Source organism: Alligator sinensis, unplaced genomic scaffold (genome assembly GCF_000455745.1).
Source record: "Alligator sinensis unplaced genomic scaffold, ASM45574v1 scaffold161_1, whole genome shotgun sequence".
Taxonomy (NCBI): Eukaryota; Metazoa; Chordata; order Crocodylia; family Alligatoridae; genus Alligator; species Alligator sinensis.
Genome location: NW_005841974.1, coordinates 1,294,023 through 1,305,117, shown reverse-complemented (window position 1 = coordinate 1,305,117; position 11,095 = coordinate 1,294,023). Strand labels below are relative to the sequence as shown.

The following is an 11,095-nucleotide window of genomic DNA, read 5'->3' as shown; positions in this document are numbered from 1 at the left end:
CCTTCCAGGTCGATACCGACCCATCCACTACGACTCTCTGGGTGCGACCCTCTAGCCAATTCGCCACCCACCGGACTGTGTAGTCATCCAAGTCACAGCCTCTTAACTTGTTCACCAGTATGGGGTGGGATACCGTATTGAAGGCCTTCCCGAAGTCTAAGTAAACAACGTCAATCCCTACTCCTGCGTCCAGGTGTTTTGTAACCTGGTTGCTATCCTCAGCATTGGTTGTGCTATGACGTCAGACAACTCTTTTAGCAGTCTTGGGTGCATTCCATCCAGGCCACTTATCTTGCTGGGATCCTTTGACCCTAGCTGACTTCCTGCTCTTGGGGCAGGGAGCTGGACTCAATGATCTTCCAAGGTCCCTTCCAGTCCTAATGTCTATGAAATCTATTAATTGTGGATGTCCAGCCTCTCAAGCTGTTTCCTCACAACAGCTTCACCAATTATAGGCATATGTTCACCCTTACCCTGGTAATTCTGCATCCTGTCAGGCAGAGTGATTCCCTTGGGCTGATGGAAAACTGACACAAAGTGATCATCGAGGAGATTAGCTTTTTCCATGGTGTCGATTGTCAGCTGCCCCATTTGGTTCAGCAAAAGTCCAATGTTGCCCTTGTTTTTTTTCCGACTTCCCACATATGTGAAGAAAGATTTTTTTACTGCCCTTGATTCCTGTAGCCAGTTTGAGTTTGGTTTCAGCCTTGGCTTTTCTGGTGCACTCCCTACAGGTGCAAGCAAGTGCTGCATAATCCTCCTTAGTGGTAGTTCCCAAAGTCCATACTTTATAAGCTTTTCTTTTCAGATTCAGGAGGTCCATGAGTTCCCCATTGAACCGAGGGAGTCTCCCAGCCCTTTTGCTACCTCTCCTACGACCTGGAATGGACTCCCTTTTTGCTTTTATGGTTGTGTCCTTAAGAAGCGACCACTCATCATGGTTTCCCCTCCCTGTCAGATCATGGTCTCTCAGGGCCTTGACAACCAACCTCCTGAGCTTGTGAAAGTCAGCTTTCCTAAAGTCGAGGATTTCTGTATTGCTGACTGATTTGCCAGTTTTGCAATGAATAAAGTGATCAACTTGTGATCACTGTCATCAAGCTTCCCTTCAATCCTCAGGTCGCTCACTAAATCATCCCCTTTGGCCACTACCAGATCCAGCAGTGCCTTACCTCTTGTCAACCTGTAGACTTCTTGAGTCAAATGGAGCTCATCAATGCAAGTGAGGAAGCTTCACGATTGATCAGATTTGGCTGAATGCTCTTCCCATGAGAGGTCAGGGTGGTTGAAGTTGCCCATGATGACCATGTACCAAGAGTGTGCAACCTCTACCAGTTCCCAAGAGAATTCATGGTCAAGCTTTTCCTCCAAGTTATGTCTGTAATAGACTCTTATAGTTATACCCCCTTCACCCCACTCTCCCCGTATTCTAACCCAGAGGGTCTCAAGTCGCCCTCCTTGGGTACCAACCTCTGCTTGTGGGGAAGTGTACTGCTCCTTCACATAGAGAGCTATACTCCAACCCTTCTTTGCAACACAATCCCTCCTGTACAAGGTATAGCCATCAATACCTGTGGTCCAGTCATAAGTGGAGTCCCACCAGGTCTCCGTTATCCCTATGAGATTGTGACGGGCTAGCTGGCAGTGACCTAGCCCAGGGGTTTTGAAAGGGCAAAAGATGATTGGAGGACTTGGGATTCCCTTTCCTCACCAATCAGGCCCCAGAGATTCACCCCTCATGTCCCCTGACTGGCTCCTTGGGTCACCTGGAGGGGGATAAAAGGGGCAGCACGGCTGACTCAGGGAGAGACCAGCGAGGGACTATGAGGAAGGAGCTTCAAAGAGCTGGCAAGAGCTGAGCAAGTGGGGCAGAAGCAGTTGCCCCAGAAGAGCCTGAAGGAGCAGGCCCTGCAGGCAGCAGTTGGACCCTCAGCAGCACAGCATGTGGCCGGCAGGAGAGGCTTCCTGCTGGGCTCTAGGATCCCCTACGAGAGGCTGTGGCCAGCAGGAGGATCTGAGCAGCGACCTGAGGGGTTCCCAGCTTGGCTTCCAGCTACTCCAATCAGAGACCAGGCAGCTTGACATGAGGCCAGGGCTCCAAGAAGGTCAAGACCCCTAGCAGCTTAAAGCAATACCAGCACTGGTAGCTGTGTGGCAGCATTCCTACCTACCACGTGAGAGATCTGAGTTCAATTCCCAGCTTTGGTGACTTGGGGTGAATGAGCTAACAAGAAAAAAATCCTCTTGCAGTAGGAAGGAGCCATTGTGTTTTCCACCTTTCTCCCCCTCCAGGTACCTAGGCCCTATATTTCTTTGTCCTTTAATATTTTGTATTTTGTGCCTTTTTATACTTCCCCAACCAGTATTGTTTGCTCTGCTGTTTGTGTTTTGTATTTTGTTAACCCTGTCTTTTGCCAATGATTGTAAGTGTCTAACCTTTGTTGAATCCTGCCCCCTTGGGGCATTGTGGTGTCCACTATACCCCCTGATTATGCCTGTTATGTCCCCAGTATTGTTCCCTCATTAAAAGGTATATAGTTAAGTCCCCAGTGGTGGTCTGGCTCTGCTCTATAGGGGGAGGAGAGTCCCTACACCTCCCGCAGCGCTTGTGCACCTGCTTTGATCCCTTCAATTGGAGAGGGGGTACCTTTTGGAGTACCGCCCGGGTTACAAGATCATATTCATTTTTGCTTAGCAGAAGGGCCAGTTCCTCCTGTTTGTTTCCCAAGCTCCTGGCATTTTTGGATAGGCAGCTAAGCCTGCCATTGGAAGCCCTGGGCTTCCCCGTGCTCTTAGAAGAGTCCCATCCTTGGGCTGCGGTAGGAGTGAGTTCTCTTGTGTTACCTGACCTGCTGATTTTGTGGTTGTCACTTTCTGGGCTTGCACTGGTGATTGTCTGCAGGTCCCCCGGCAATCTTAGTTTAAAGCCCTGTCAAGCAGGTTGGCCATTCTGGCCAAGAAGAGCTTTCCCATCAGAGTGAAGTGGAGGCCGTCCCTTCCCAACAAACAGCTGCCTCTCTCTCTGATGTGCAGACTGTGATCGAAGAAGCCAAAGTCTTTGCAATGGTACCAACACCACAGTCTTCTGTTGACTTCTTCAGTATGCCTCTCCCTCCTGTGCCCATGACCCGTAACCAGATGGATCAAGAAGAAAACTACCTGCATCCCAGACCCTCTGAGCCCAGCCCCCAAAGCCCTGTAGTCACTCATGACCTGGCCAGGATTGCTCTGAGTCGTGTCATTTGTGCCCACATGGATAAGGAGCATGGAGTAGAGGTCGGAGGGCCGGACAAGTTTACAGATCGTCTCAGCTACATCCTAGATACAGGCACCTGGGAGGCAGCAGACCTCACAGGCTAAGGGGTCAGGGGGGCAGATCATTCCCTCTGTCCCCCTCAAGAGGGAGTCTCCCACGATGACCACTCTGCATTTCTTCTTAGGGGTGGTTGCTGGTTGCCTTCCTTCCCCAAATGCTGGAGCTGGTGCCTCTGCTGTCTCTACTGGCTCTGCTGCTGCTGCGAGGAGTTTGTATCTGTTGTGAAGATCCAAGGGGTGGTGACCCTGGTGCAGTGTGTCTTGGGGCTGGAGATGATCTTTGTCCAAGTGACCCCTGGCTGGACTTCATGGGAGCTCCTCCTGTCTACCCTTGTCCCACCAGCCATCTTTGCTCTTCCCTCTTCATTCTTCAGGTGAAGAGCCTGGCAGACCAGTTAGACTCAAGGTACCTGTTGTTAGACTCAAAGCACAATTGTAAAATGCCAGCTCTTTATTTTCACTATTTTTTTGGCTACACAAATAATAAAGCAATTTTTCTGTTGCAAAAAACTCACACCACAATGACTGGATCCAGACGTGCAGGCACGTGTGGTTTCTGGCACCACAAACCTCTTTGTGGTACCACAAACCACACGTGTTGCATGTTAAACCATGAATAACCCTGAAACAAAACCAGCTTAAAACATGCCAAAGTGCCATGTGCTGGGACAAAGGTGGAGGCAGGGGAGCAAGCAGCCCCCATCTCAAGGCAGCCTGTGCCCTAGCTAGCTTTGGCTTTGGTGCAGCGTGCCAGAAAACAGAGAAGCAGGCAGCCCTGTGCCTCAGCATGGGGGCTTCTCTGAGGAGGCACGTGGAGCCCCTATCTTGAGGCACCTTGTGTCCCAGCAGCTGCTCCCCAGCTGGCTGGGGCGCAGTATACCTCAAGATGGGTGAGCAGGCAGCTCCCTGGGGTGGCTGGGGTGCACTGTGCCTCAATATGGGGGTTCCATGTGCCTCAGTGTAGGGGCTCTTCAGCGGACCCTCTGTGATAAAGCATGTGGAGACGGGAGCAACCAGTCCAGGGCTGCCTGCTCCCCCATCTCAAGGCATGCTGTGCTCCAGACAAACAGCACAAGCAGGGGCATGCACTGCAGCACAAAGTAGCAGCACAAATTTGTGCCGCTACTATTTGTGCTGCTGTAAACACATGCCCCTGCTCGTGTGGACACGGGCAACAAGTCAGAATATATTTAACACTATGGATTTCCTATTTGAAATCTCTGGGTTTATTCTGTAAATCATGTTTGCACGCCTAATTGTGCTAACATTTTGTAGCACCCCACAGCACACTTGAAAGGATCTCAAGCCACCCCAGCATGCTGCAGCACACTAGCTGAGAATCAACAGGTTAGATAAACACTGCTCTAGGATGGTTTACATAGGAATGATCATGCCTTGAGACTAGGGGACCTCCTGAGATCCCTTCCAACTCTATTTTACTATGACTCTGCATGGAAATGTTTGTTGTTGTTATTGTTTGTTTAACAGAGAATTGAAGGAAAGGCTAGTGGCTTGATGAGTAATGCTGAAGAAGACATTCCATTGTTAGCAGACAACAGGAGAAGGAACATACACACTTCTCCATTCTCTGAGGCCACAAAGACACTTAATAAAAACTGCTGAGGTCCTAGACACATGAACAGGTTAGTCAAAGAAAACCCCAGCTGCCCTGAGTAAAACAAAGCTACAGCCACATGCTGAAACCACTTGAACTAAAGTAAATCTCTCCTAACTTTTGAAAATGTATCTTTATTCCAATTTAAGGTAATTTTTTTCTGTGGGGCAAGGTATTGTTCCAACAGCAATTATTCTTTTGCACACAGGGTAGACAGTTTCCTCCAGGTTTTTACTTCAAGGTTTCCTGTTTTGTGGCAATTCTATTGATGTAGCCATAGCCTGAGCGACTGTCAGACAGTGGTACATTCTGATCACCACCAACTTGGTTTGGATTACGATCAATGTATCTTGTGTGCCTATCTGTATCTTCACTGTCCTCCAGCACTGGCAGAAGAAACTTCTACTCCAAATGCTTTAGATATTACAATCCCAAATAAAGCCAATATATGTATTTTTGTATTACTAAATCAGAAGGGAAGATCTTGCTTCTGTTACTGCCTCTTGTGATATTCAGATCCTATTTGGATGAATGACACACTTGCCTAGAGACAGAGGAAAATGTTTGCTGTCATACTTTGAGATATACAGTTCTGGAGATAAATGAGGGAGCTTTGTCACTGTTTTAGGTAATGTTGTGTCTTAAAAGATGCTATTGCGTTTAACAAAAATTTTAACTGCTATTTCCCAAGGAAAAGCCATTTCTATTCCTAGCTTAGAGACTCCTGGAGAAAGGAAAATATTTTTATAATGTCTGTTTCTTTTCTTAATGGCAAAACATTGTTAATCTTAATCTGAAAATCAACTGATCATCTGCTTATGATGTACCCTAAATTTATGTAGCTTGATCTTGAAGAAAATGAGATACAAAGGAGTCTGTGCTATGCATACTCTTGGAAAGTATGGCTCCTGTAATACCACAAAACGACTGAGGGCAATTAGGCATTCACATGGACATTTATGAGAAGTAAAAAGAGATATAGTTGGATACACTAGTGGAGGATATGATGAAGATAGCAAAACTGAATCCCAAGCAGCCTGAAAGACTCATGTTGGTCTAAATTCTGTTTCTCATTATATGTGTTTAAGTGGTGTGTTCTTAGCCAGTTTTTAGCATTTGAAAACAGTTTGGGATTTTATTTCCCCCTATGGCAAAATGGAATCAACCTGTGACTGCATTTGAAATAGAGAAGAATGGTGGTTTGCCCACTTTTTAGCCAGTAGTCAAGCACTTGCCCAGGAAAGCGGATCTTGTTTGTGGGGCTCTTTCCAGTGAGAGATGGATGTTGAATATGCATCCCCTGCTTCTTCACCGAATGCTCCAGACACCAGGCCATGGGATAGATCAGGGCTGTCCAACTTTGGCATAGCTGGGGGCTGCATGTGACACCAGCATGTGGCTCCCCCTCCCCACCCCCCTCGGATGCCCCACCCCAAATAGCACGCAGCTCCTCCACCTCCCTCTCTCATAAACTGTGCCAATGGCACACAGTCCCCTGACTCCTGAGTAGTGCTCATAGCACATGCCCCCTACCACATAAGCTGTGTCAATCATGCATGGACCTCTTCCCCTTGTCATGAGGGCTGTGCAAGCCCTGCATAGATCCACAGGTTCTGCTTCACTGCAAGGCAGTTGGAGAGGCAGCTGCCAGGTCCTGTGGGCCACCGCTCATGGACTGCATGCACCCCATAGACCACATGCTGGTCCTTCACGGGCTGCCAGCTGAACAGTCTTGGGATAGGTACTACTCAAATACCCCTCCCCTCTCTTGAAGCTTATCCAATATACCTTGCTATTTTCTATTCTTTGGATAAAATGGACAAGCAGCACTGGACTGGGAAATTCCTGTACCACTGGGGACAGGTACTCAGCCAGAAATCAAGGCTGCTACCCATCCAGGGGTAAAATTTATCTTATTGAGTCACACACCCTCAGGCTTAGGCTCTTCCTCCTAGCCCTCTACTCCTTCACACTTAGCTTCCTGGTGGGCCAACTTCAAAAGGAGGGCTGGAAACAGCATGAGTAAAGATCTAGCCCATGGCATAGTGACTCAAGCACTTTTGCTAAAAAACTACGAGATGTAGGTTCAACCCCTGCTGAGGGTACTAGACTATTTGGCTACAAGTTGAAAAGACCCACTCTGATTATTTTCCTGTGATATCTAGCACAGGCTAGTTGCAGTCTTTACTTGAAAAATATTTCAGGACTTGACTGGTCCTTTGTGAGTACCTGCATAATTCTGTTTAGTCTGGCTGGAGTGCAGTCCTGTTGACTACGCTTAATGGACTAGAAGAACACTGCTAAATTCTAAAACCAAATCAGTTCCAAAAATTTTAGGTATGTGGCTAGGTGTCTACATTTAGACCAGGGTGCCAGGGCAGTTGAGAGATAAGCAGGTGTGAGAAGATAACAGGCTCAGGTTGGTCTTTGTCTGGCCACTAATCTGCCCCCACTGCCTGGCTCCTCTGCAAAGAGGTAAGCACTCAGATTCATTTTTGAAATAGCTCACTGCTTAATTCCCAAACGTTATGGAGGAGTGTCTTGAATCCAATGACTGGTGCCTTGAGCCTAAAAAGTTTGAGAACAATTGATTTAGATGCTGAAGTGAAATTGGATTTAACTCTTTATTTTACAGTCAGTATTTTTAAGAAATGCTTGTGTTAATTATAGGCTCTTTGGGTAGATGTGATAGCTTTTATTAGACCAACTGGGTCTTTGGAAATAGGTTCTTTGCAAGCTTTTGGGCACAATCGCCCTTCTTCAGGTATAGGAAGTCTCTGCTGTTCTGAGACTCTAAGGAAGGAAAGAAGCTAAAAGTGTGCAGGATGTCAGTGAGAATGTAAACAGGTGGAAATTAGGAAAACAAAAGGTAGAGCAAGGAAGGGGGGGTGGGGAATGAAAGGGGAAAAAGCCAAAGGTGAGTAAGGGAGGCTGTACATTAGTAGATTTTCTAGGTAGAAAAGAGGCTGTCTGTGAAAAAGTAGCTGCAAATTAGGAAGACAAAGGGCAGAAAAAGGAGCTGGGGGGGGGAGGCAGAGAAAAGTGTAAGAGGTCAGGTCTGGCAGGCACCTGGTACATCAGATGTTAGGCAGGTTGTAATGTGTCATAAATCCAAAGTCTACATTGAGTCCATGATTTTTTGTATCCAGTAGATTTATGACGGGAAGTTCGTAGGCTCAACTACGAAAGGTGTTTTGTAAGTTCCCTTTGAGGATTAGAACTGAGACACCGGAGAGGGAATGATTGTCTTGTGAGAAGTGTGTCCCCACAGGTAAATGGGTGTTCTTGTCTTTGATAGATTTATGGTGCGCATTCATTTTGGTGCACAATTATTGTTTGATTTCTCCTACATATTTTCTATCAGGGCATTTGGTTCACTGGATGAGATATATAACATTTCTGGAGGTGCAGTTGTAAGATCCAAGAATTATGATGGTTTTGTTGTGAGGTGTAGTTATTGTGGGAGTGGTGATGTGTTGACAGGTTTTGCATTTCTTGTCCTGGCATGTTCTGGATCCATTAGGTGTGGTTTGGGTTATAGGGAGTTTGCTTCTGGTGATGAGCAGGGATCTCAGTTTTCTATTTCCCATGGAAAAATTGAGTAAACCACAGATTTTACCTTTTACCAGAGGCAAACACAGATTTCTTGTTTTACCAGAGAAACCCACAGATTATGCAATTTTGCAATGATCTCCCTACAGGCTGGCAGAGCAGGAGGAAGGCAGTGAGACAGGGGGTGCCATGTGCATGTACACGGCGCTAGGGAGCCTGCAGAGAAGCTCCAGCAGGTAATGGGTGGGGGAAGGGAGACGGGGATAGAGGCCCCTGTAGAGAGGGAGGGAGATGGGCAGGGCTGGGGCTGCTACCCAGCCAGGTGGTGCTTGGAGTTGCAATGCATGGATGCAAAGCCCTAGCAGGGAGCAGCACAGGGCCATGGGTGGCTCATCCAGGGGAGAGGGAGGGCCGACTCCCCACTGCCGCGTGCACTCTAGGTGGGCAGGGGGTACCTGCACCCCCCAGATCTATACATGGGGCAGGCGCAGGCTGCAAGCTCAGGCTCCTGCCCTGCTTCCCTTCCCCAGGGCCTCCGCAACCAAGCCAGCACAACCTGGCACAGCAGGGAACAGCAGAGCCATGCAGGGATCTCCTTGCTACTGCAAGGTCTGCGCTGCCCTTGCAATGCACAACCCTGTGCTGCTGCTCTCACTGCAGCCCAGCATGCAGGAGCTCATCACCAGGGCAGTACAGAGCTCGCAGTGGCGAGCAGCTTCTCTGCACAGCTCCACTGTTCCCTGGCACGCCGAGTCGTGCCCGCTGGGCCGTGAAGGCCCTGGGGGAGGAAAGCAGGGCAGCAGGGAACAGTGGGCCCATGTGGAGAAGTTGCTCACTGCTGCGAGCTCCACACTGCTTCCCTCTCCTGGGGCCTCCACAGCCCAGCAGGCATGACCTGGCGCAGCAGGGAGCAGCGGAGCTGCATGGAAAACCTGTTCACCTCTGCAAGCTCCATGCTGCCCTGATGACGCACCTCCTGCACACAAGGCTGCAGTAAGAGCAGCAGTGCAGGGCCACGCCCCTCAAAGCAGCGGCATGCACAGGAGGCGTGTTACCAGGGCAGTGCAGAGCTTGCAGTGGCGAGGAGATCCTTGCGCGGCCCTGCTGTTCGCTGCCAGGCTGGCTCGTGCCTGCTGGGCTGTGGAGGCCCTGGGAGAGCCTGCGCCTGCCCTGCATACAGATCTGGGGGGCGCGGGTCCCTCCTGCCCCCCTAAGAGCGTGCACTGTGGCAGGGAGCTGCTCCACCAAAGCCTGCAGCAGTGGGGGAGCGGGGCCAGGGGGCTGCGGACCTGGGTCTGAAGGCCTGGCAGCTGGGCCCCCTCCAGCAGGGCTGGGGGAGAAGGGGCTGTGGGTGGTGGGCAAGGGGCACCAGCAAGGCTGTGGGGAATATGGGGGGGAGTAAGAGGTATGAGCACAGCTGGGGGGGGGGGCGTGGGGGACCTTTAATTTTAATCACAGATTTTGGGGGGGTTGTTAGAGAATTTGTGGGTTTTTTAGTGGAGAATGCATCTTTTTTTATCAGGGAAAACAAGGATCCCTGGTGATGAGGTTAGTGAGGTTTGGTGCTTGTTTGAAAGCTAGGATGGGTAGTTCTGCAAAGATCTCTGTAAGAATTGGGTATTCTTCTAGTATGGGTTGCAATTGTTTGAGGATTTTCCGTGTAGGTTCTAGGGAAGGGTCATACTTAATAGTGTGCGATTTGTGGGGATTTTCTTTTTGTACTGCAGCAAATTTTCACGTGATATCCGGGTGGCTCTTTCAAAAGTGCAATCTCGCTCTCTCTCAGTTCTTGTTGCAGTGGTGACTTGGGGGTTGATGTATAGGGGATGCACGGGGGTGCATGTGCACCCCCTGAGAGCACTGGTGCACTCCCTGGCAGCCAGCGTTCCCCGCTTAGGCGGGAGGCAGGGGGGGCAGGCGGGAGTGCTAGTGCCCCTGCTGAGGGTTCTGGCCAGGGAGTGGGGGTACCAGGAGAAGTGTCCCTGGCACTTCTGGATCAGCATGATTGGTTGTGGGGACACTCCCACCCCCCTGGTCAGTGCAGTCAGCTGCAGGGGGAACCCCCCCCCCCGCTCACCTGGCTGGAGGGGGCCCCCCCCCCCCCGTGTCACTGGCTGGCCAATGGGGGGGCAAGTGCCCCCCTCCAACTCAGGACTTGCCCATGTCTTGTTGGGTGAAGGCCCTTTTGAGATGTGCGAGGCGGCGCTCATGGGTATTCTCCTGGGTGCAAACTTGGTGGTATCAGACAGTCCGGCTGTCAATTATAGCTTTCTTGGTGCTCATGATAAAACTCTTGAAAATGCATCAACCATTCAATGAACCGGGGTCACAACTTCAGCAAGCCCTGCGGAAAACGAAGCATGGAAATGATGCCGCCCAGCGCCATCGTCACTCACACAACTAACCGCCGGATTCAAACGCTCGTGCTTTGTGACAAGCTACCCCCAGCCTCGCATGAAGAAAAGGCAGGGTGGAGGCAAAGGGAAGACACCGTCCTGTGATGCACGGCTCCCCTCCCAAGCCAAGCCGCACCTGAAGCTTCTTGAGACAGGCCTGCACATACCCACCTCGGTTTGGACCGCCTTCCCCCTCAGCCGCGGCAGGCGGCCCCCG

The 11,095-nt window shown here is 50.0% G+C and overlaps 1 protein-coding gene across 3 annotated transcripts in view; it reads right to left on the bottom strand.

The window, feature by feature from the left end:
• MPP3 (membrane palmitoylated protein 3) overlaps positions 1-11,093 on the bottom strand; it is a 143,920-nt gene extending 132,827 nt beyond the window's left edge. For 2 of the 3 annotated variants that reach the window (XM_025200725.1, XM_025200726.1), the window contains exon 1: positions 11,050-11,093. The gene's annotated coding sequence lies outside the window, so the exon portion shown is untranslated. The remainder of the gene's footprint in view (positions 1-11,049) is intronic. The other variant, XM_025200727.1, reaches the window with a different exon arrangement.
• Positions 11,094-11,095: the final 2 nt, after the last annotated feature.